We start from the raw sequence: 25275 nt of genomic DNA, 5'->3' as shown, positions 1-25275 counted from the left end.
CATTATTATTATTATTGTTTCATAATTTTCGAACCAAAAATTAGATGTTTTTCTTTTTTTCCTTGTGTTGACGTCATTGTGGCAAGTTGGGGTGTTTTATCGTACCTTGGCATTAATTTGGTTACTAGCACATAGTTTCAAGGTCATAAGTTGTAGGCCGCTTGAAACAGCTATTACACAGTTATTTGAAGAGTTTCAGGCAGGCGGAGTGTCAGCGTTTGACTTGCAGCTTTCGTTACAGCGTCTAAATTGCAGTATTGGATTGCGTCCAGCTTCTATGGCTGGTAAAAAAGTTATATCGCTTTCGTAATATGGTAAGAAATACAATGTAACAGTTAGGTATAGTATATATGACTAGTTTAATTAGACGGAAATTACTCTGTTTCCTTCTCTTATTCTTTCGATTATGTTTAAGTACTGTCTCTTCATAGTATTGTTTCACTATTTCTAGAAGGAATTAAGTATTAATGAAGTAAAGAATAAGCAGAAGCCCACTTTGACGTTTACTATTTCTCATACTTCATTGAGAATGTTTTGATCCCCAATTGCGCAAACTTCTAGTATGTGTGTGTGTTTCTTTTTGTTGTTGTTGTTGCTTACACTGCTATAGATATGAGCTCCTTCATGGCTAAGCGGTTAGCGTACGCGCCTTTGGTGTGGGAGACCCGCGTTCGATTCCTGGCGGGAGTGGTTCGGAGTCCATGTTAATCAGTAAGTCCACGTCTCATACAGCCTCGTTGCAGAAAAGGATATTAAAATCAACTCAGCACTGCTTTACAGATGGAGTTGTTTGATTCAGGGTTCGAATGATGCTTTTTACGGGAAGCAGGCACGTAGCCAAGGGGTGGGTCCAGACCCCCCCCTTCGGATCCAGAAATGAAAAATATTAAGGAAAGATGAAACAGAAAGAAACAGATGAATCAGCCTCAAAAATATAAAGCTACAATAAGCGTTTTGTTTACTCTTTCTTACGAGGAGCTTTGTGTGGAGGAAACGGGAGGGGGGGGGGCGGATCAAGTTGAAATTGGATATTATTGTAACGGAACATTCCGAATTCCATCTAGCTCCATGTTAACCGTATGCAGCGGCGCAAATCTGTCTTCAACATTGGGAGGGACGGGTAAGACAGTTCTCATATTTTTTTTTAAGGATGTTCAAATTATGAAGTTGAAAAACAATGCTGCAGAGGATCAGGGGAGCAGAGTTGTCTTCAAAATTGTGAGGCGGGCAGATTTAAGGCTTATTCTGGGGTGGGGACATCAATTTCATCTTACTTTCCTTTGTGGCAATCGGACACAAATCATCACATTTCTCTCCAAAAAACGCATTTCAAATCGGATTATTGAGGGGAAAGTCCCCCCCAGTTCTAAGATTGGAGGGGACATGTCCTCATCCCCACGGGATTTGCGCCAGTAACCCTATGGACTACAAATGACGATCGATAAACCGGTTCTTTCAGATAGCCTGTCAGAACTTAAGCAATGCCCAGAATTACCAATAATATGAACCATTTTGAATTTCGCGGCAACACTAATCCATTTTATAGGATGTCTTTACTCCCGAAAGAGATCTCGTTACTATCCTTGACGGCATTGAACTAAGATAAGAGAAATAGAAAGAAGACGAGAAGAACCGAGTTCGAATGACGTCGGAAGACTATGTCTTTGTCAATACTTTTTTCTATTCTTTTACGCAAGATTTCTTCATAATTCTTTAATTAAAATACTTACTAACATATCCTCATTTTATTGTCCTAACAAATCAATATGGATATGTTGTCAGTAAAATAGTTTAGATTGATCGAACCCCTGGTGTGATAACCACGGTATTTCGTCACGGACCTCCCGTATTGCGAAATCGTGGCTACGTGCCTGCGGGGAGGGGGCGACTTTTCAGATATACAATCCAAGCATTTTATTTCTCAGTGATGCAAGATATAATATATATATATATATAATATGTAAAATATGAAATGAGGGAAATATTTTCCCGGCAAGGGAGAAATTCTTTGGCGAGTTGGGGAAATTACTTGACGAGAGGGAAAATCTTCATCCTCCCGTTGATTCAAATCTTGGTCGAAGATCATGCGAGTAGGATTCCATATTATGCTGTAGGTGTAGGTCGTACACAGTCTTGGCGCTGAATAGGATGCTAAGCTTCAAGCCAACCACACGTCTGTAATAACCTATTGCGATTGAATGGTAATGTAACGTAATGTACGATATGTGCATTTTCTAGATGCCATAAAATTATAATATTAGTTAAACATTCCACGATTATGTACTTCAGGTTAAAGGAGTTTGATGATTAATTGAAGTGAATAATCGAGGCAGTGATTCTCAATCTTCTTGACTTACGATACACTTTACTAAACCCCAGTGACATCGATATATTTGTTTAGATTTTGGATTGCTTTCCAACAAGTCGAGCCGCGCCAAAGCTGTGTAGGCTTACTAAGTTAAGTGAACTAATCCTAATCTAAATCCATTGTTTTCGGGGGCGCAGAAATGGACAGTGACACTTCCGATACTATTTAAATCAAAATTCAGCCAAGCAACTTGGGGAGGGAAAGAGGGGAGACGGATCTTACAAATGATCGAAAATAACCGATATGAGAGAGCGTTTCGTAATAGTAAAAAAAGTGACTGACTAACGTAACATACATGTATTACTGGTTTTCTTATTTTCACCCAACGAAGCAGGTAATTAACGCTAGTACTAGGTATGTGTAGACTAAATGAGGTGATTTGTTTCGTGACCCTTCGAACAATGTACGAAGCGGATGCAAGCAGTTAATACATGGAGTTAGCTTACCTAAATTTAGATTTCGCTTTCCGAAATCTTAATGGATGTATTAAGTGATTTCGTTACTTACACTCTCCATCTCTAAATACAAAAATTCAAAACACATTTTCGATTCCAAACTATGACTCTGCTAGACAAAGAAAGCATAGTCCAGTGTATGTTTTACTTCATTTTCATATACGTGCTCGTAGGTTTTCTCGGGGACTTGGTTTCCTCCCACTTTCTCATTCCACCAAATATTCCATAACCATTAACTTGCTTTAATCACCGTCTCCCTTAGCCTAACAGCATAATCGTGGGACATTAAACTCAAAGACTTTATTTTTATTTTCAGGTAATTACTTTTCTCTCCCTTATTTATTTTTAATTTAATTTCTCTTTCAATTTCCCTCTTTTAGGAACATCAACATAATTTGCAATTCTTTCTCACTATAATAACACTATTAAAAGTCCCATATGCAGCTCACCACGTTGGAACCCAGCGGAAACAGATGAACAACGAATATTGTCGAAAATATGTATTGCTTACAGCGGCGTAGCGAGCATTACAAGATTGGGAGGGGGATGAAACTTGAAATTGCCAAGTCTTGATTTTTATCTTAAAAAAATGTCGTCTTGATAAAAAAAAATTGCCAAGTGTTTCGAAAATCTTACAAACCCTATGAAAAACTATTACAGCAACCTTATTTTCATATTCGTTCCATTCCATGCCCCGTCTGAGACACGAATAAGATCAGCCCTTGTTCCGCTCTCGAGTCCAATTTAACATCTAACCTCAGGATCATTATCATCACCCACGAAGCACAACTGTTAATTTGATAACTCATGGCTATGTTAGGTAACCTCCGCCAGCTAATCTTCACGAGAACCTTTAAAGTTACAATCAGTTGTAGAAATGCATTTAAAAACGTAGAATAAGGTAGGTTATATTTACTGTTTGTGATGTAGAAGTGCCTAATTTACATATGAAACATTCAATTGAGTTGTTCAGTGAGAGACCAGGCTAACTTACATCCAGGTCAAGATTGAGATTTTGACGGAACAGCATACTAATGTCATTAATTGACCTTTGCCTCAACCACTTGTCTGTGTGGCTTGTCCTGAGACAGGGGCGGATCCAGGGAGGGTCTATCTCCCCCAAGAAGAGGAAACTTTGTGTATTTTAATATAAAATAAAACCCACCCAGAGTTGAATCTCTTAAAAGTAGCTCTATCTTGTAAGTAGTGGCATTACAACCCACCGCCCCCCAGTAGTCCATCCTGGATCCACCCCTGTTGTATACTAAGCCAAACTATGAATATCAGTCGTATCCTTTGTAACGTGCTGTTTTCATTTGTTTCCTTTTCTTTCAGAAAGTTAAAATTGTCAGTTAGCCTAGTCTCTCGCTAAACTGTCAATTGTCACAAAACACACCAATAATTGTTGATGCCAACTAAAACATACATATCCAAAGTCTACAAAATATATCACATTATTTAAGTTTTTTCTTTTTTCTTTTTTTTTTCAAAATTGCTTGCAATGTTTTTCTTCGTGCCAAGCATCCGAATGTCATCTTGAATTCTGACCTTCTCATTTCACTACAATTCTTTGAAGTGTAAGACTGCGCAGCTTTTTTTTTCCCTCTCTCTCGCTTTCTTCAGTCCTTCAGTCTCCCCCCACTTTGATTTCATGATTTCGCACTCTGATGAAAAGTATTAAACACCAAAATGGAAAAGTACTAATATATAACCTCTCTTTTAGTAGCCCCTCCAACCACACGCCCGGGGCACGTGCCTTGCTTGCTCGCCCATAGCTCTGTGAGCTATATAAGTAAAATACAATGCGCGCGCATATGTAAACTTGGTGCCAGCTTTGATTCTCACTGAGAGAGTATACATATAATGTTGGTTCGAATTCCGTCAAAACCATAGGCTCATTTTTGTGTAACCTTGGTACTGAAGAAGACAGTAGACTTCAACAAATATTCCTGTCGGGCCTCGATGGCTCAGTGGTAGAGCGTTCACCTCTGGTGTTTGGGATCTTTGGTTTGATCCCAGCTCGCGCCAAGTAAACTTTGTGGTGGACAAACACCGTGTGAGTGGATTTTCTCGGGGTTCTCCCGTTTCCTCCCACTTTCTTCATTCCACCATTTCATTCATTATATCATCATCAGCGTCTCCTTTAGCCTAGCCGGTATACCCGTCATTATTGATACAACTATTATATACAGGATGCATCAGAAGTCCCTTGTCATCCTTTCTGAAAACTACAGGGATGTAGTTACATTGATTGCGAGATAAGAGATACACATTAGGCCCAGAGGGATACTTTCGGATTACATCACGCGGACGGTCGCCATCTTAGATTCGAAATTGTAATATGGACGATAAGTGGGTAATGTGATACATGGCCATGCACTAAAATGTTCTGAGGATGTCAAATATGCAATCAGATATCATGTAACTTATTCTGGTGAAATGTTATTGGCAGTGAACCAAGTGAGACTATATGTAGTGGTATGTCATACCCTTCTGTTTTTTTTTCCAGTGATAGAGACATACCGTTTCTGGTTTTTTAGTGATCAAGATATACCTTCACGGAAGAATAAATGCTAAATACCATTAATAAATCCATTTTTTATACGTATTGACGAATAGCTTTGCACATAAAAAGATTTTATTTCTTATGTAGACTCTAAGTTGACAATACTGACATTTTTACCTTTTTCTACCTTTTGTTTGTAAAATGAGGTGTTTTCAAAGAAGTTCATCTAGTTTATATTTTGATGTGCCGTATTGAATTGTTTCTTTCGTATGTATGTATGTGTCGTCTTGTCTGAATTCTTATAAGCGTCGTCTTTTGAGCATGGGCGGATTTAGGGGATTGCTGTGGGGGCAGATCTTACGGGAGTTTGAAATACCCCTCATTCGAGTGTGTGGTCCAGGAGTTTTCCCGCTGGAAATTGTTAATATTAAAAGTCGGTTTTTGAGCACTTTCGTGTATAATTCTCTGATACAAGGTAAGGGCTATTTTTATTTTTTTCCAGAAAGTTGTTCACGATGGATGGATCAGTCTCTCCGTTTTTTCTCCGTAACTAAAAGAAGCTTTCCAGTGGTTTTCAGACATTATGTAAATAGAAATGCAATCTTGTAGGCTTCACACCTCACTGCATTTGAACATTTAGATAGCCGATATGTCGAGTCAAAATCGTAATAAAACACACCGCCTCTGATTTTTCCCACTTCGAACACATTTCCCTGTTATAGTCAGGGGTAAAAGCGAGGGGGAACGCGGGGGACGCAGTTCCCCACCTCGAAAAATATGTAGGGCGTCCCCCAGATCCTAAAATGGTACAATGGGCAGAGATAGGCAGGAGGAACGGCGTGGAGTGATGCCGCTACCTACCGTCCCCCCACCTTTTCAGGTCCACTTTTATCCCTGGTTATAGTATATGTTCCACATGTTCCTACTGAGCAATAAACATTTGCAGAAGCTTCTTCCAATTGCTGTGGACACAAAGTAGGATATAGGGTCAAATTTGTGCACAGACGATGGCGATACTTTGTTCTAGATGATAAAAATTATGAATATTTACTGCACAAACCATAGCCTTAACTTTTCCACTTAGCTAGAAATTGAACAGCGTTAGGTCCGGTGATCGAGCAGCCATTCAACTGCCTCTCGTCGATCAACCCATGTTCTAGAGAATTGTTCAAGTAGTGACGCAATACGAATCCATAATGAAGAAAGCGCCATGGTGTTGAAAAAACTGCGAGAATGTACCATCCTCGGGCATCGCAGCTCGCAATATCTATCCCTGTACGAGCGTGAGGTATTATTCCGCAGTTAATTTTATGGAATGAAAAAGTGACTGATTAGACGTATTCCTCATTTGTCTGCCAACAACATAATTAATTTTCTTTGCGCTGGTCATGTTGGAGGGGTCTTGCACGCGGGGTTGTCAGGTGACCAATTGTGCATGTTCTGCCTATTAACCTTCCCATTTACGTAGAGGTCAGCTTCATCTGAAAAGAGTATTTGCATAAAAATGTTAACCATAATTACTCACTGCACTTGGCGATCAACATCGTTCTCGTGGAGATGTTGCTTCATTTGCACCTTGTACGGATGCACTTATACACGCGCAGACCCTATGACTCAACCCACATTGCATTAATAAATGACGTGTGCTCCTCTGGGGCCACATCGAGAAAGAAGTCAGCACTGCCGTAGGCGTTGCTTCATCTGTAGCTCTCTACGATCGTCCGCTACGACGTATGTCCACGAATGTGCCCATCTCCTCAAATTTAGTTAATTACTGTGACACTGCAACATGTAACACAGTCACATTGTGGATGATTCTGTTTGCAATCGGTAACCACTGTACAGGCACTCCTCCCGCTCCACAGTTTGAATATTTCGATGCATTCCTCACGTGCTAACGGTATGGTTCTACATCTAGAAGAAAGAGGTAAATATAACGTTCAATTGGCAATAACTTTTCACCAAATTAAGCTCCATGGAATCTGATTGCATATTTGACATACTGAGAAAATTCTAGCCCGTGGCCATATATATATCACATTACCCACCAGTTTATAACAAACAAATTTAATCCAAAATGGCGGCCGTCTGTGAGAGTATTTCCAAACGGCCTAATGTGTATCACCCATCTCACATTCAATTAAACTACACCCGTGTAGAATTTAGAAAGGAACTTCGTATGATGTATACAGGGTGTTTCGAAAGTCCTCTGACGTTACAACAAAACGTAAGAGGAAAAACCATTTCTAAATATGTTGTTTTCAATCTAAAGTGAACACTTTTTAAATCGGAGGAGCCGTTTGGGCTGTACTCTTTATGCGCCCAATGTGGAATGAAAATGCAATGTTACATTTACCTGGATCCACAACATATGTGAATGAAGTTACTGTTTGAAATGGGGACTAGCCATCGACATGTTAGCGTAAAAATCAGTAACTTCATTCACTTATGTTGTGGGTCCAGGTAAATGGCAACGTTGCATTTTCATTTAACATTGGACGCATAAAGAGTGTACAGCCAAACGGCTCATCCGATTTTGAAAATTCCTTCAACTTACATTGGAAACATCATATTTGGAGACGGTTTCCCAATTACATTTTGTTGTAACTCTGATAATAATCGAGTTACTTTATGTCAGGGGACTTTTGAGACACCCTATATATCTTATGGAATATATGTTTGATGTCCCTATAACTGTAGTATAATTTAGTTTGTTTAAATTTACAAGTTATTACAAGTAGATTCTGACTTACATGCGTACGAGTTTGTATGTAACTAACTAATGAATTCTATTTCATGAAATTTACATTGAAATATTTAACACAAAATCTTTTATATTCATGCTTAACTTAGTGACTTTGCTTTGGACTGCAACTGATTATTGTACCCCATTATTGCTTGAGAAGAAAACCGATGTCCGAATCTTCATTTGGAGAAACCAAAGAACTATTGGAATGCTGAGGATTGCAATCATTAATTTCTACACTTCAAGGTGCGTAAATTATATCTAGGTATATTCTGTGTTTATTGTTATAATTACTATTACTATTATTGGGTTTAGAATCAATCAAGTACTTCATGATATTTTAGAGGGATCAAGGTGGCTGCCAGATAGATAAATATTTGAGCGTCAGGCCCTTATTTCTTTTCAATTTTATATTTAATCAATGTCTATTCCCCCCCCCCCTCATTATTCCACCAAATCGTATTCCAAGATCATCAATTTTCAATACTCATTTGTGACTGTCAGCATACATAGCATAACCGTAGGAAGTAAAACAAAGATTTATTTTTATTTTTCGTTTTCATGTCTTTTCTCCATAGCTGTGAAAAATAACGCCTTCAACATCATAAATTTGTATGCTACTTGCCTGCTTTCGAGCACAATAATCAACTATTTGGACATTACGAAGCAAAGCAGGTCTACGTTGTAGTTAGCATAGTTAAGGATGTGACATAATGATATTGGTGTTGCGATGTTCAGCCTAAACAGTGCAAGTAAATAAATCTGTAACAATTGTATTGGTGTTTAGCTTACATGTCCTCCAGACGGGCCATTTTTTTTTTTACATCTTGTTACTTCTACTCTATATGAGGGGTCGCGGTGGCTCAGTGGTGGAGCGTTCACCTCTGGTGCTTGGGGTCCTGGGTTCGATCCCAGTCCCCGCCAAGTGAACTTTGTGGTGGACAAACACCGTGTGCGTGGGTTTTCTCGGGGTTGTCCCGTTTCCTCCCACTTTCTTCATTCCACCATTTCATTCATTACTCATCACCACCGTCTCCTTTAGCCTAACCGGCATAATCGTGGGACGTAAAACTCAAAGATTTCATTTCATTTCTACTCTATATGAAGTATATTCTGAGGTTGTGTTTTTGGGGACGTGGTAGCTCAGTGATGGAGCGTTCACCTCTCCTGCGTGGAGTTCCTGGATCGATCCCAGCACGTGCCAAATGGGCTTTGTGTTGGACAAACACTGTGTGTGGTTTTCTCGGGGTTTTCCCGTTTTCTCTCACAGTTTTCATTCTACTATTTCATTCATTCTCATGATTATAGTCTTCTTTAGCATACCCGGCAAAAGCGTGGAACGTAAAACTCAAAGATTTCATTTCATACAAACTTTGGTGCAAAGTAACCCCATAGATGAAGATATTTTGCACCACATACGAAAAAGTATGTTCAACATACTAACATAATGTTTGTCTGCAATGTTTTCTCTCCTGTATTTATACATTTCACTTTTTACACAAAACTGCATGTGTAACGAATTTTTGTTACGAAATTCGAGACGAGACATAGCTCTTCCAATAGAAACAGATACAGTTTTCGAGACGAGACAACTTTCGCGACATCTTTGCGAGAGGTGACAGTCTCAAATCATTTCTCGTGCGCACCCCTAGCCCATATCGTGCGTTATCAAAAAGCATGTTAATGAGAAATAACAACATGTAAATACAATATAGGTAGTTAAAAACATTTTTGTTTTCATTCTTCAGTAATGCATTATTATTAACCTCAGTATTTTATAGTCCATTCTTAATCTTAAGGTGATATATAATTAAGTTTTGAATTCGGTTAACTTATTTTGTTTCTCAAATTGTATTAAAAATGTATGTACAAACATGTTTATTTTCATTCTTGAGTGCTTAAAGTCACTATAGTTATTAAACATAGTAATTAATATTTTACTCTCAACGTTAAAATAATATACAGTTAACTTTTGAATTCAGTTAACATTTTTCTTACTGAAATTGCTTTAAAAAGTATGTAAAAACTTTTTTATTTTCTTTCTTGAGTGCCAAAAGTGTTGCACAGTTATTAAGATTAGTACTTTATACTCTATTCTTAATTTTAAACTGATAAACAGTGCGTTTCTGAATAAATTATGTCAAGTTATTTGAGTGACGAACACTGGTACAAAACCCTAACTACCACTGGAACATTTCGATTTTGAGATGACTACTACCGGTGCAATACAAGGGATTTTAAAATATTGTTTTTCCTTCAACGGCTATTCGATTTTGAATTCTGACTACATGGTCATATATAGGAAGGATCAGTGTCTCTTTCCAACTATGGTACAGCTCCGACCGATTCACGGTGCTCACAGAAGAGACAAAAGAGTATGTTTTCAACCTTAAAGTAACGACCACTGGTGTTTTTGCCCTGGTATGCAAAAGTAAGTGGGTACCCCAATGGGGTAGAGGGGTACTATGCGGTACCTAATTTCTGCATTTTAGATATATGGAAATACATGTGTCTAAAATGTAAAGAACTGATATTTGTTTACCGAAAACTGCAACTCGGTAAGCCTTACGGATACCGAGACATGGGAAAATAAAGAGCGACACGATATGTATGTGGGGCTTGCATACTTGAAGGTACAATTTGGAAAATGAATTCAAATATGACTAACGGCTATCAAGATATTGTCAAATAAAGAGAGGACCAATACAGGTATGGGATTTTCGTATTAGATGATAAAATTTCCGAAACCGGTCATGGAAAGTTAATAAACACCAGTAGCAATTCCATCTTCAAGTAATTAGATATTTCCATGGGGTGTTAGAACATCTTACAGTCTACCAAGATTAAATTTTAAAAGCTTTTGAAAATATAACTTGACATTTGTAAAGAGTATTAGAAATATGTATTTACCTAAAACTTGCAGCTAGTACATCTAACATATAGAGAAACACCGTGAAATAAAAGAGTATGAGATGTTGAAACTTCGGAAAAATTATTGGTCCCAACAAAATTAAATAAGATGGTATTTCTATGGGTTAAGTAAGTACCTCAGTACAATTTCAATGGAAAGATTAGTTCTAGGTTTTCTTCAGGCAGTTCCAAAGGTTCATCGAGCTGTGTAAAAGAGTGAAAATTCCCTGTGAATATCTAATATAGTAACCAAAATATAACGAGTCATTTATTTTATGACGTAAAAATAGAGATCTTTAAGGATTTGTACTTCTGGGTCTTTGCTATAAGAAAGAAATTCAAAAACCTACTGTATATGCCTTAATATGCAATTAAATCAGTGAGGACACAGTAACTTAGTGGTGGGGTGTGTACCTAGTATGTTTTGCAGAAACTACACTGGAGTATTCTCTTAATTCCCAGAGATACGATCACACTTAACTGCCCATTTAATTTTAAAATGAAATTAAGGCAAGTGAATGTTGATGATAGAATTGATGGAGTGTAAAGGTAGGAGGAAACGGGAGTACCCCGAGAATACCCACGAATACAATGTCGACTACAAACTGACTTGGACACGGATCAAACCAGGGACCCAATACACCAAAGGTACGCACTCTACCACTAAGCCACCATGCCTCCACCCATTTAATTGTCTATTAAGGTATATACGGTAATTTTCTGAAATTTCTTCTTCTTACAGCAAAGACTCAACAGTACAAATCCATGTGGGTCTTCATTTTTACGACGTCATAAAATACATAATTCCTTATATCTCGGTTGCTATATTAGATATTGACAAAGAATTTTCATTCTTTTTGTACGCTAGGAATTATCACGCTTGGATTTACCCGAAGAAAACTTCGAGCTGAATTAATCTTTCGATCGGAATTGCCCTGACGAGTGTGAGGTACTCACTTAACCCATGTAAGTACCATCTTATTTAACTTTTATTAAGATCAAAAGTTGTTTTATGAAATTTCAAGATCTAATACTCTTTTATTTCACGGTGTCTCTCTAGCTGTAAGATGTACTGGCTGGAAGTTTTGGGTAACTCTATTCTCTTTTCTAATACTCTTTACAAATGTCAAATTATATTTTCCAAAGCTTTTAAAACTTAATCTTTTTAGACCCATGATGTTCTAAAACCCCATGGAAATACCCAGTTACTTTAGGATGAAATTGCTACTGGTGCTTATTCAGATTTCATGATCGGTTTCGGAAATTTCACCACCTAACACGAAAACCCCATAACTGTGTGGGTCCTCCCTTTATTTGACAATATCTTGATAGCCATTAGTCATATTTTCATTAATTTTCTAAACTACTGTCAAGTATGGAAGCCCCACATACCTATGGTGTTCCTATTTATTTCACCATATTTCGGTAACTGTTAAACATACCGACTTGCGGTTTCGGTAAACACACACCTGTAACGTTCTTTATAAGTTTATTAAGATATATTTTAGAATGTTTAGAAATGGGAGGTCTGCGAATGCCATAGTACCCGAAAACCCCCATAAGGACGTGTGTGTAGTGTATTGAATTGAAACTACTTTTGAAGTTGTTGTTAGCCCTCAGTAATTACGTTTTCGAAACTGCACAATCTAGTACGCAAAACTCACACTTCTATGGTGTTGTCCTTTATTTTCCCATACCTCGGTATCCATAAGGCTTACCGAGTTGCGGTTTTCTGTACTAAACAGATATCAGTTCTTTACATTTTAGAGACATATATTTCCACATATCTAAAAATGCAGACATATTAGGTACCCCATGGTACCTCGAACGCCAGTGGGTACCCACTTACTTTTGCATAGTAATACATTTCGAGTTGTTCAGCATCAACAAACACTTTTTTTTTAAATTCATCATTTTTCTACCAGAAACCCAAAAGTCCATACCTGACCGAACAGATTTTGTCTATTTAATCTAAAAAAATGTTAAATATTTTAAAATGTAACATTTTAAATATTTTTGGATTTTTGTTTCAGGTATTTCATGTATCAAAACAAAACCAGGATTCTGCATGAAAGACAGCGAAAAGAAGCAGTGTAATTTGTGGCTAAAAGCACGTCCTTTCTGAAGACAGACCCGATTGTATTTACATTCTTTTGTACAAATATGTAACCTTAATAAATATACTGCTCCGCAAATTATTTCTTTCTTCCATAAATTAGAATAAATGTATGTCTGTTTAAAGAAAATGTTTGTTAGCGTTAAATCTTTTCAACTCTTTTTCTCTGTAAATAAGAACATTATACCTTGCAACATTTTTTTTTATCATTGTGCAATTCCGATTGGATAAAGTAAATCTGCACGAAGTACTATTATTTCAGTCATACATTAATAACTAATGTATTGTTCTGTGAATAAGGCAATGGTATAGTGAATATGTTTTAACATAAAATCTGTAACTCAGCTTTTCAGTAGTCAACTTTATTGAGAATCCGAAGAAAGAAAGAAAAAATGTTGGACTTAACGAATTTCAAAATTATTTTTGTTCGAATTCTGGACTAATCCAAATTATCCAGAGAAATCATTTATGTTGCTCTCTACAGATGTATCCTTTCTCCAAATCGTATGAAAAGGAGACTTCATACATCGCTATATTTTGTATGTACTATGTTTCGTATTTATTTAATCACTTTGTACCTTTCTCTAGTGTTGACAAGGCCGCAAGTGTCAATCGAATAATTTAGTGTTTCACTCATGTAACCTTGTGACTAACGTACGTCCTGTCGGTATATATATGTTACTGGGTTCGGTTAGCGACAAACAATTTTTAGTGTTAAACAAATACAAAAATCTACACGCAATGAGATACGATTATCTTTGCCTCATAGACAATACCAAGCAACTAACGGTACTGAGTGTGGTTGAGTTTACTAGTGGTATTATCTGGCTAAAATCAATGTTCCGAGAGCTATACTTCTTTTTGTGCTCTGAATGCAAACTTTGATATAACCGTTTTAAATTATTGTACATCTATCTATCTATATAGCTATATCTATATATATGTATACAATTGTAAACTAGAAACTTGCTAGTAATTCTGAGAATCATCGCTCTTCCTTTAAATAATGTATGAGACTATTACACTGCTCGTTACTTAAAATGTTGAACTAAGAAGGATACATCCAGGAAAGTCCAAATTTGCAGAATGTATAGAGCAGGGAAGGATAAATATGTTTGGTCGATGGCTGCACAGCTTCTCATACCTGTGAACTCCGCCAGCTACAGTTGAGCTGTGGCATTGGATCGTAAGACGCATGGCTTACCATACCAGAAGAGAACATCCTCTCGATGTCTCGCTGTGTTACAGTCGTTCTGGTTGTCAATGTTGGGTCAGTTCTGCTCTGCTATGACCACGTTGTCACACAGCGAATACAGCGGTAAGTTTAACCCTTAACGTAGCAAGCCTAAGTCGTCAAAGTTGTTTACCAAGCTGGAGTCTTCTGGGGACCCCAAGTATTATTTTAATTTCTCAACATAGTATTGCAGAGGGTTACTCCAACTATTATTTTTTGGATGTCTAGAAGCATACTTAAGTTAAATGAACATTGTTGACGTCAAATATTATGTATATTTGAACACTATTCAGTTCTTCATACAATTTCATACTTGTGTGTTCGTAAATCTGAAACACAGGTTTAACAATGGAGTTTTTACATTTTGAAGTGTGTTTTTATTTTTTGTATTTTTTAAAGAAACGCATCGTTGATCTAATCATGTAATTGATATCTCAAAGGGTTGCAGGATACATATAAAAATCGAGAATAAATTGATTCTTATAATTGCGGCAGTATCACCAAATATCACTCTCTGGGGTCCCTAGAGTACCCCGCTTGGTATGTTATGGGTTAAGCATATTCGACACTTACTATTAGATATCGGCTTGGGAACTTTGGCGTAGCTACCCTGTCTCCTTGAAGTTGCATTTTTAATGGGGAGTACTGTTTAGGAATCATCTTGTGAGGGAAAACGTTTTCAGCTGACACCATGTTTTTAATTATAGCTTCATTTAAAAAATAACTTATCTGTTAATTAAAATGTTCAGAGAAGTTATTTCTGGAAAATCCTATTCACGCCTCTTGTGGTAACAACTTCTGCATTTTGGAAGAGGATATTATTAAGGAAAAGAATGAGGTAAAGTCGTCTTTATATAGTACACACGGAAAAGAAAGTATTTGACAGTTGACAAATTTTCTTTTGCCAATAGCTCGGCAACAAATTAATTAATTTGGATCTTTTTGTTGTTATTCTTCGAATAGTTATAACTTGACAACCTACCAAAGTCGGTACTCTGATAGGTTAATTTATTGTTGAGTTTTTAGGAAAACAAATTTTGTCAAGTGAAGAATATTATCTTTCGTGACTGTACAAGCAATGGATGATAACGGCTTAATAAATGACTGTACGTAAGTCTTGTTTGAGTTTGAACATAGGATTGTACATGGCTGTGCATTTTGCATTATTATTGAAGTGCTGCAACTAAGTTATTGCAAAAGGTATGATAAATTCTTACAGTAATATTGTCACATATTGATTTACTCTGTATGAAAACTAAAATAGTTTAACATATGGTTAACCTCCTTTGTGCCAATAATTTTAAAATTAACGCTTGTGCCACTTTTCAACCTTGGCTTTGCAGCTTTCCAAAGAATTAGCAGGAAGTTCAAACTTACACCCTGCAGGTAAATACATTTCTCTGGACAGTTTCACTGCTCCAAACTAAGATTGAAAAGTGTAGTATTTTTAATTTTATTATTATTGGCACAAAGGAGATCACCCATATTTTAAGCTATTTTTGTTTCCATACAGAAAAAAAACAATATGTGACAACATTACAGTAAGAATGTATCATGCATTTCTCAGTATGTTGCAGCACTTCAATAATGGTGCACTATACGTACAATGTAGATCCTGAATATGTCCAATCCATATATTACAACAAGGCAATACGTATGCGATACAGGTAAAATCTGTATATTTCATATGGACAATCTATAAGCTACATACATCCAATCCATACATTACATATGGCCAGCCTGTACGCGACATACGTATAATCTATATGCTGCATGCACACAGTCTGTAAGCTGCATATGTGCACTCTGTATGGTGCATACGGATATTCTGTATGCTGTATCGGGACAAGCTGTGTGCGACATAAGGAAAATCTGTATAATACATACGTACATGACGCATACTGTATCTAGTCGTACGTACGGGGCACAAGTACAATATAGATGCTGTCTCGGGGTTGAACGCAAGAAACACACGTACAGAACGTATATTGCATACTTCTTGAAATTATGCTCCGTTCTGATAGTCAGTGAGTGTCGTCATTATTAACCCACATGCTACATACAATCCTGACGTCACAAAGCTAGATATTACCTCCGTATATACTTGTTACTGCAGATGACGTCACACGAATGACGTCATTGCACTTATGCAGAGAGTACGTATAATACATACTTTTTCAGCTATACGTTTGCTGCAGGATGTTATATACGGTTGTACGTTAAGTCCAGAAACTACAGGAATTACGAATGTAACCTACGTTTTTAAGTATGTCACCTACATTTTTTTTCTCAGTGCAATGAACAGTGTTGATGCATTAGCTATTCACTGAAAGTATACGATATTGTTTATACTAATAGGGTTAATGGGCCCCACAGACTTACTTCGTTGCCCATATCACCTTTTTTTTTGTGTTGAACATTTCTTTGTAACGTTTATCGAATAGACTAGGTTTGATTAGGATGTCCGGATGACATGTTCATGTCCTGTCCTTGTCAGTTCGCGTCAAGTGGGCTTTGTGGTGAATAAGCATCATATGCATGGTTTTTTCTCTGGCTTCTCTCGTTTTCTCCCACTTTTTTTCATTCATTACAATAATCACTGTCTTTGAAGTATAAACGTGGAACATCAGTAAAAAAAATAAAAAAAGAAGAAGAAAAGAAACTTGTCAGAGATAAATATGAGAAATTCCCTTTAAATTACTCAAATTAACCTAAATATGTTACAGAGATACTGTAAGTACTGTGAACATGCGACTTACTAGGGTTATTATTAACATAGTTTTGTAATAGTTTTTCACAAAAGTTAATATGGTTAGAAGCTCTCGTTGTTCTTGCTATAACACACTCCACTCTACCTCCAACTTCAGTATATAATGTGAATATAACATCCTTGCATAACGTACTGTTTTATGAGTCTTCACTAACTACACATAATGAGAAGACATAAAAGAGGGATCATCAATTTTGAGACAGCTCATTACAAAACCAAGTATATGAGAGCGGTGTGAAGAACGCAGATGTATGTAAGACTGAGTTAATGATGTCTTTCAAGAGAAATAAGAACACCTGTGACTCCCAATAGGAACATAGTCTGAAGAAAAATGAGAAATCGCGGTTATGTGTGTAAGATAAGTATCAGTACTTTTATGGACAAAAGGGTTTTTGTAGGAAGCGATTTTATAGGTTAAAGAGAGATATGCATACAGATTGGTCATGTTGCAATCTCCTTAAATCCAAAAGGCTCTGCTTATAGAAGTATTAGTAGTAATTCTTCATACACATTGTACCCATGTCCATGTTTGTAGTGTGCCTCTTTCGTGTTCGATTGTCTGATTGTGAGTTTGTACAATTTTGGTTCTTATCCACATATTGTGAGACAATTGGTGAGGAATATGAATTAAAAGATGGTTATTCCAATCAGATAGAATGGTGATGGAAGCTAAAGTGCTAAGCATATGTTATCTAACCATAACCCTTTTTGGTTATTATATTCGGCCTACCCGGTTATAATACTTCTAACGTATTATTATTATTATTATTATTATTATTATTATTATTATTATTATTATTATTATTATTATTGGTGCATTGTGGATCATTGTTATTGGTACATTGGTATTATTATTATTAGTAGTAGTAGTACATTGTTAGGGTCCTTAAATCTAGGAGGCTCAGGTGAGCAGGTTATGTAACCAGAATGGAAGAAAGTAGGAATGCTTTCAAAGTTTTAACTAGAAGTCCAATCGGAAAACGACCATTAGGAAGACCTAGGTGCAGATGGGAGGAACATATTTAGATGGATCTCATAGAGATAGGAATCCAAAGTAGAAACTGGATGCAGTTGGCAAGGGTAGAAGTCAATAGAGAGCTTTTGTGAACGCGGCATTGAATCTCCGTGTTCCATGGGCTGTATAGTTAGTTAACATTGTGGATTAGTGGTAGAGCGTTTATCTCTAGAGCGGGGAGTCCCGGCTTTGATCTCAGACCGCGTGAGTTTGAAGTGGATAACATCGTGTCTGTGGACCTCCTTTAGCCTAAGGGGCATAATTGTGAGACGTTAAATTATAGATTTAATTATGAACAACTTTACATTAAGGATAGGTTATACTTTGCAAGGCTTACTATGGAAATGACACTTTCACTGCATTGACAATAAACAAATTGTGGACTCATGTCAAAGCACAAGGGAATCAAGTCCAGAAACCAAAAGTGTGCGAAGAAGAAACATAAAATTTGTACGGTACCTTTAAGTACATAAAAAGTTAACACTGTTTCTTTTATATATTTCAAGAATTATATATACAATATCTGAATATGAATTATAAGCTTTAAAAAGAGATATTGAAAAAGGATTAAATATGTCCAAAATGAACAAAAGTGAACTTGATTCCTTTTTTCACTGAACGCACCAAATTAGGGCCATTTTGGTGATAATTAAAAATAAAAATCAAGCATTTCCTTGTTTTGAGAAGAGCCGAACAAATTTACTCAATCACATAAATTATTTTATAAAGGGCATGATTCTACGACTGAGGGAAATTGAAGATTTATCGCCGTAAAAATAAGATCCTCCATTGAATTATATTAGAGATGGAACTGGTAACGGATTTCCTAACCTGTCATCCACAAGACCCGGAGGTAATCAGACCCGTGACTCAGTCTGATCAAGACAAAAATTGTGACCCAAGTGATCCGTTAAGCCACAATCATTCCATCACTGTTGCCAAAGCACTCTGTATAGTTATTACTTGCCTCCCTAATCCTGCTATGTATTACAATTCACCTTCTTATTGGCCCACCCAAAGATCTTTTCCCCTAGGTGCTTGGGCCCTGATTCGATCCCCGACCAAGTAAGTTTGTGGTGGACAACGCCGTGTTTGTGGGTTTTCTTAGGGTACTCCCGTTTCCTTCCACATGTTCATCTCACGTATTCTTCCATTATCATTCACGTGACTTAATCATCCGTTATCCCTTAGCCTAACAGGCATAATCGTGGGACGTTAAACTGAAAGATTTCGTTTTATTTTCAGTTTCTTTCCCCTAGGCTTGCCAGGCAGAACACTATGCATCGCATATTTATTACCCATTTGATGAGTACGTCTCAACTTTATTTTCTGTACTATGTTCGTTAAGGTGTAGCTGCTGTGTAATTAAGTGTTGATTAATAAATCTCTCAAAACTTCTTTTTGGAAAAACTTCAGTTTTTGTTCTTCTGTGCACATCAGAAACAAAACTAATATATTCATATAATATGGTGGACAAAGTTTATTCCACATTATCTAGGTCGTCTCGACGATAAAATGGTATACTGTCTCGTAATCGCACAGTGAGAAAAATCCGTTCTTTAGACAGCGGTATGTTATACAAATATACGGAATTCTCTTGCTTACTACAGAAATCAGTATGGAGCATACGTTATCCATATGCTACATACGCACTGCCCTTAGATGTTACATCATACCGTTGCAGGATCTCTGACATCTAACAGTTTTTTTCGTATATCACATGCATATAGCCCTACTTATGTTACATTCTTCAGCTATATATTATATACGTCCATTTGTATGTGATATCCTGACCACCTATGTTGTTTTAACGGAAAGTACGTATAAATGGAACACATACGGAAAGTATTATAGAATATGCGTTTTGAGTTATACGTCTGCTATACGTTAAGACCAAAAACTACAGGAATTACGCATGTAACCTACCTTTTTAAGTACGCCACCTACAATTTTTTTTCTCGGTGCTTTTTTACCCCCTACGTCATCCTTGTTTATTAGCACTATACCTCTGTACTTAAATTTATTCACACATTTTTACATTATTATTATTATTATTATTATTATTATTATTATTATTATTATTATTATTATTATTATTATTATTAATACTATTATTGGTTACAATCATTGGTAAAAGTGAGAGGGAGGCCGGGATTGCTGTCCCCCCACCTTCAAAAATATGTACGACGTCCCTTCCATTCTTAAAAAAGAAAAAAAAATACAATGGGCAAAGATACGCAAGGGAACGGCGTGACGTCATGCCGCTATCCACCGTCCCTCTACCTTTTTAGATTCACTTTCACCTTTGGTTATAATGCTTCCGTAGATAGCATCAACTCAATTGCACGTACTTCGTCTTCTTCACACTTCTTCAGAACCATCTTATTAGCAGGTCTCCAGAAGAAACCTCACTTTCTTTTGTAGGCATGGCCGAATCCAGATCTTGTTGAATTCAAAGATTGAATTTGATCGGATTGGGATTCTTGGAATTCGGATACTCCGATTTGGGATAACGATCTATTGAACCTAAATCAGAGATCCGGATCATAGAGCTAGATCCGAATCTGAACTTGTATATGAGACTCGAATCTAAGTACGTTGTAATATTTTCCATTTTTGATTTAAACCTCTTGCTGAGCAAAACAACACGTTAATATATATTTTTTTTTTACAATAAACGTATTGTTTTACTGAGCGACTAGTTCAAATCAAATCTAAATTTATTGATTAAGCACAATAGAACTTTAGTAGTCATGTTATTATTGATAGATACGTGCATAAAAATGAGGTTTCTTTCTCTTTGTAATCTTACATAATCTTTGTGTTGTTTTAACCGTTCTTTTAGTTCTAACAACTTTTTAAAAATCAAATGCTTTTAAAATCAAATGCTTTAAAAAATCAAATGCTTTAAAAAATCAAATGCTTTTAGAAATCAAATGCTTGAAAAAATCAAATACTTTAAAAATCAAATGCTTGAAAAAATCAAATGCTTTAAAAATCAAATGCTTTGAAAAATCAAATGCTTTAAAAAATCAATGCTTTAAGAATCAAATACTTTAAAAAAATCAAATGAAGGACGAAAGGAAGCAATGAGATCATTTACATAGTAAGCGTAAGAGTGAGATTTTAAAAAAAAATCAACAATTTTATTAACTAGTAAGTAAAATATTTCATTACTGGAATTTCACACTTTTTCCTGAAGTAACCGTAAGTACCTTCGTTTCTGTCCATTTCAATAGATAACCAGTTTCATAATTAATCATTTGTATTTATCGGGACCTCCCACAGGAAATTACTATAGAAATTTACGCAAACATAGGGGTCTAATCACTTCTCGTATACACACACATACCCCACGATTTAGAGTTCCCTTTCGTTTTGCGTGATGGAAGGAATGTGCATAAATCATAACTGTTATGGGTTAAATATAAACAATTTAATAAAATAATATTTTTAAAAAAATGTATATTCAAAATTGTCTAAAACAGCAGAAATTTGCAGATTAAAATAGCTACACCGTTTTTTTTATGTGGTCTCATATTTTCAATTTATAAAATATTCATCCATTTCCATAAAATTCCATTCTTCAATTATAACATTTACTAAAATGTACATTGTATAATTAGTGTTCCTAACTGAACAAAATAAAATATGCAGGGCCACGGTGGCTCAGTAATAGAGAACTTAACTCTGTTGCGCGGGGTCCCTGGTTCGATCACAGCTTTGGTATTTTGATGGTAGTTTGGTCGCCAAGTGGTATTTTGGTGGATAAATACCACATGAATGAGTTTTCTTGGTGTTTTCCCGTTTTCTTCAGCTTTCTTCATTATCATTATCACCGTCTCCTTTAGGCTCGGTGCATAAAAGTGGAATGTTAAAGTAAAAAAAAAAAAAAGACTACTGTAGTTGAATCAACATTCTGCAGCTGCTTTTTTATTTTAAGTAAAAAGAAGAGAAGAGGAAATAAAATGTTAAGAAACAGTTCGAAATTGATGGAATAGACGTCATTAAAAGAATAAAAATGACATATTTGAAACAAAAGAAAAAAAGAAATATGTATTTAAAGCTGAAGCCAACTTGAAATATTCTACCGAAAGAGAGGGAGGGAATAAGTGAGAGAAAAGAAGCTGGGCAGGAAAATCGAATTTTCACATTTGAACGATGACAACTACACGATAACTCACTTCTGGCTGTGTAGTCCCTTGAGAGATCAGGCACTCGGGTTCCTCCACAAACGGGATTCCTCAACACTCCTACTTTTTTCTCTAGATATGTAAGTGTGTGTGTGTGTTTTTCCGCCTTTCTTTTCTGTCTCAAGTCTTTTGTTTTTCTTTGTTTCCCTTTCGCCTTAAAAATCCATTCGAAAAACTAAAGAAAGGGAAAGGAAAGGGGGAGACACCCACGTGTCTTCTGTTGTCACTGGATCTTTTTCTTGGAACACATCTTATAGCAAAAAGAACATCTAAGAGGATGGGTAAGGGACACAGAAGAAAAAAAGTACAAGAACAAGGAAGTAGAACACGTTTCTCTAACTAGCATTTAAGTTCTACTCTGGTAGGGATTGATCCCAGGTTATGCCTCATGATTCAATATTGTGCGTCACTTTTAACCAAGGATTATTTAATATGAACAGTACCGTAATTACCATATTAATTAATATCAATAAATTAATTAATTAGCGTGTTTATTCCCATAATAGTCGTCCTCGCATAATAGTCGCACTTTAAGTTTGAAGTGACCACAAAAAGAAATCCCGCATAAAAGTCACAATCTATGGTATTTTTGTCTTTGTGAACGAAACTTTCTTCGAAATTGCTCATTTTGCGCGAGTCCGAGCAGAACTTTTTGTGTTTACTGACGCGTAACATCGTGACCCATGTGTTAACGGAGATCAGGCAATCACTTCCACTCTCCATTCTGCGCCCCTCGTCAAGTATGACTCATCCCAGTATGGCACCTGTTTACAACCACCTCGTCTGCTCTGGCATTCCATTGTATTGACTAGATGGTTTCAAGGTGTCCTCCCACTTGCGTACACTCCCACTTCTGTACATGTCAAAATCTTTCCCAGTTCCGTACAAGTGCCAGATGCAATGAAATATCATGATTTGAAAGCGAGATAAGAATTCCCACTTCTGTACAGATTCAATAGGTGGCACTGTTTGTGTGATTTTTGTTAGTTTTTGAGCAGAGGAGGATATGGAATCTAGGGATGTCATTTTGAGTAGCAGCCATGGTTTGGCTTCAGGTAGATGGTAAGTGTATTTTTTTGGGTCTTCTCTCCCGAAAAGCCTAACAGCTGGAAACATTGCGGGGTTCTTCCCTAGACACGAAAAACCTAAAAGCTTTACCAGATTGTGGAGGGAGAGTGATTCTTTCACTAAAATTATTATTATTATTATTATTATTATTATTATTATTATTATTATTATTATTATTATTATTATTATTATTATTATTATTATTATTATTACTACTACTACTACTACTACTACTACTACTACTACTACTACTACTACTACTACTACTATTATTATTATTATTATTGGGTTGATGCATAAGTTCGTGCAGTTCTTACACTTTATATTTTATTATTATCATGCTGTTCTGTTAATTCAAATACAAATACAACATAGACATAACATTAACATATTCTGCGAGTGTAACAATTCATTGCATACATTCTATTGTCACTCACATTAACTTACAATCACTCAGTGATCTATTCACCTCCACTATCTATGACCTTCTGCCAAGATTCAGGTAGCAGTTCTATGCTTCGCCTATAGAACTATTTTGGTTTTAACTCGAAGAAATCTGTTAGCCATTGGTCAAGAGAAGCTTTTCTGTGCTCTTCTTTCAGCAATTGCTTCATTTTCGTAAACTGCGCAATTGTTCTCGCAGCTTCTGCTGCGCTGGATCCACAGTTAAACTCGAAGAGTAAAATATGTCGGAAATGATCACTTTTCTCAACTTGACATTCCATATTAGTTTGTCTCAAATATACAGGGGCTGGACAAAAAATCTAAAACGTTTGCAAATGTGTGAAACATGCTCCAAAATATGTTCCAGTTCCTTAAGGGATGGTGGTGGAGGGTAATGAGACCGAACACGCCTTTCTAACTCAGACCTCAATGGCTCAATGATGTTCAGATCTGGTGATTGCGGGATCTAGGGGAGGTGTGATAGCTCCTGGTCATACTCCTCAAACCATGATTTCACCGTTTTTGCAGCGTGACAGAGTGCCAAATCATCTTGGTAGATGCCATCTCTATCAGGGAACAATATTTGGCCATGGGTAGAACCTGGTCCTCCAAAATGGCTTCATATGCCTTAGTATTCATCATTCCATGCAGGGCTATGATGAGACCTGCGGAAAACCACGATATCACTGCCCATACTGAACCACCCCGTGTTTTACAGTTGGGAACAGATAGTCTGTATCATAGGCTTGCGACGGTGTTCTCCATACGTAAACACGACCGGTTGTTGGAAACAAGGTGAAGGTCGATTCATCGGACTACATTACATGTTTCCACTGCTCATGAGTCCACGCCTTGGGGTCCTTGCACCACTGGATACACCTCTTCGCATTTACTGCTGTGACCAGGGATTTGGCAATAGCGGTCCTGCCATGAATTTTCATTTTATGAAGTTCCTGTCGCACTGTTTTTGATGAAACCGGGTTCTGTAGGCCGGAATTGAGTTCAGATGTAATTTTCATTGCAGTGGTCTTCTTTTTAGCTGCTACAATCCGTTTTAATGCCCTCCGGTCCCTATCTGACAGGATTGTCTTTCGGCCACTGTTGTGCTTTGCAGACGTCATTTACCCATGAATTGTGTATGCCCTTGTGACATTGGGCTCAGTGCCTTTCGATACCTCCCCCAATGTTTGCCACTGTTGCCACTGAAGCTCCAACCAGACGAGCACCAACGATCATGCCTCTTTGGAAGTCTGTCAGGTCGCCCATTTTACCGCACCACTTTTACACCACGATACTCACAAGTGAACAGGTTACTGCTGACGGAAGAGGAAGGTCCACATGACACATTGAAAAAAAAAATACGACCGGCAACCGCTACACGTGTTGTACAGTGGAGAGCCAAACTTACGTGTGCTGTATGAAGTGTTTTTAGATTTTTTGTTTACCCCTG

General features: G+C 36.8%; 1 long non-coding RNA gene across 1 annotated transcript; it reads left to right on the top strand.

The window, feature by feature from the left end:
* Positions 1-218: 218 nt before the first annotated feature.
* LOC145666664 (uncharacterized) lies at positions 219-13119 on the top strand. Its single transcript, XR_014127804.1, has 3 exons — positions 219-314; positions 8183-8321; positions 13019-13119. It is a non-coding gene; the product is annotated as an uncharacterized LOC145666664 (long non-coding RNA).
* Positions 13120-25275: the final 12156 nt, after the last annotated feature.

The sequence above is a fragment of the Thermobia domestica genome, chromosome 1, assembly GCF_964235325.1.
Source record: "Thermobia domestica chromosome 1, izTheDome1.hap1.1, whole genome shotgun sequence".
Lineage (NCBI taxonomy): Eukaryota > Metazoa > Arthropoda > Insecta > Zygentoma > Lepismatidae > Thermobia > Thermobia domestica.
The sequence above is the reverse complement of the archived record's forward strand: the minus strand, read 5'-3'. Positions and strand labels throughout refer to the sequence as shown.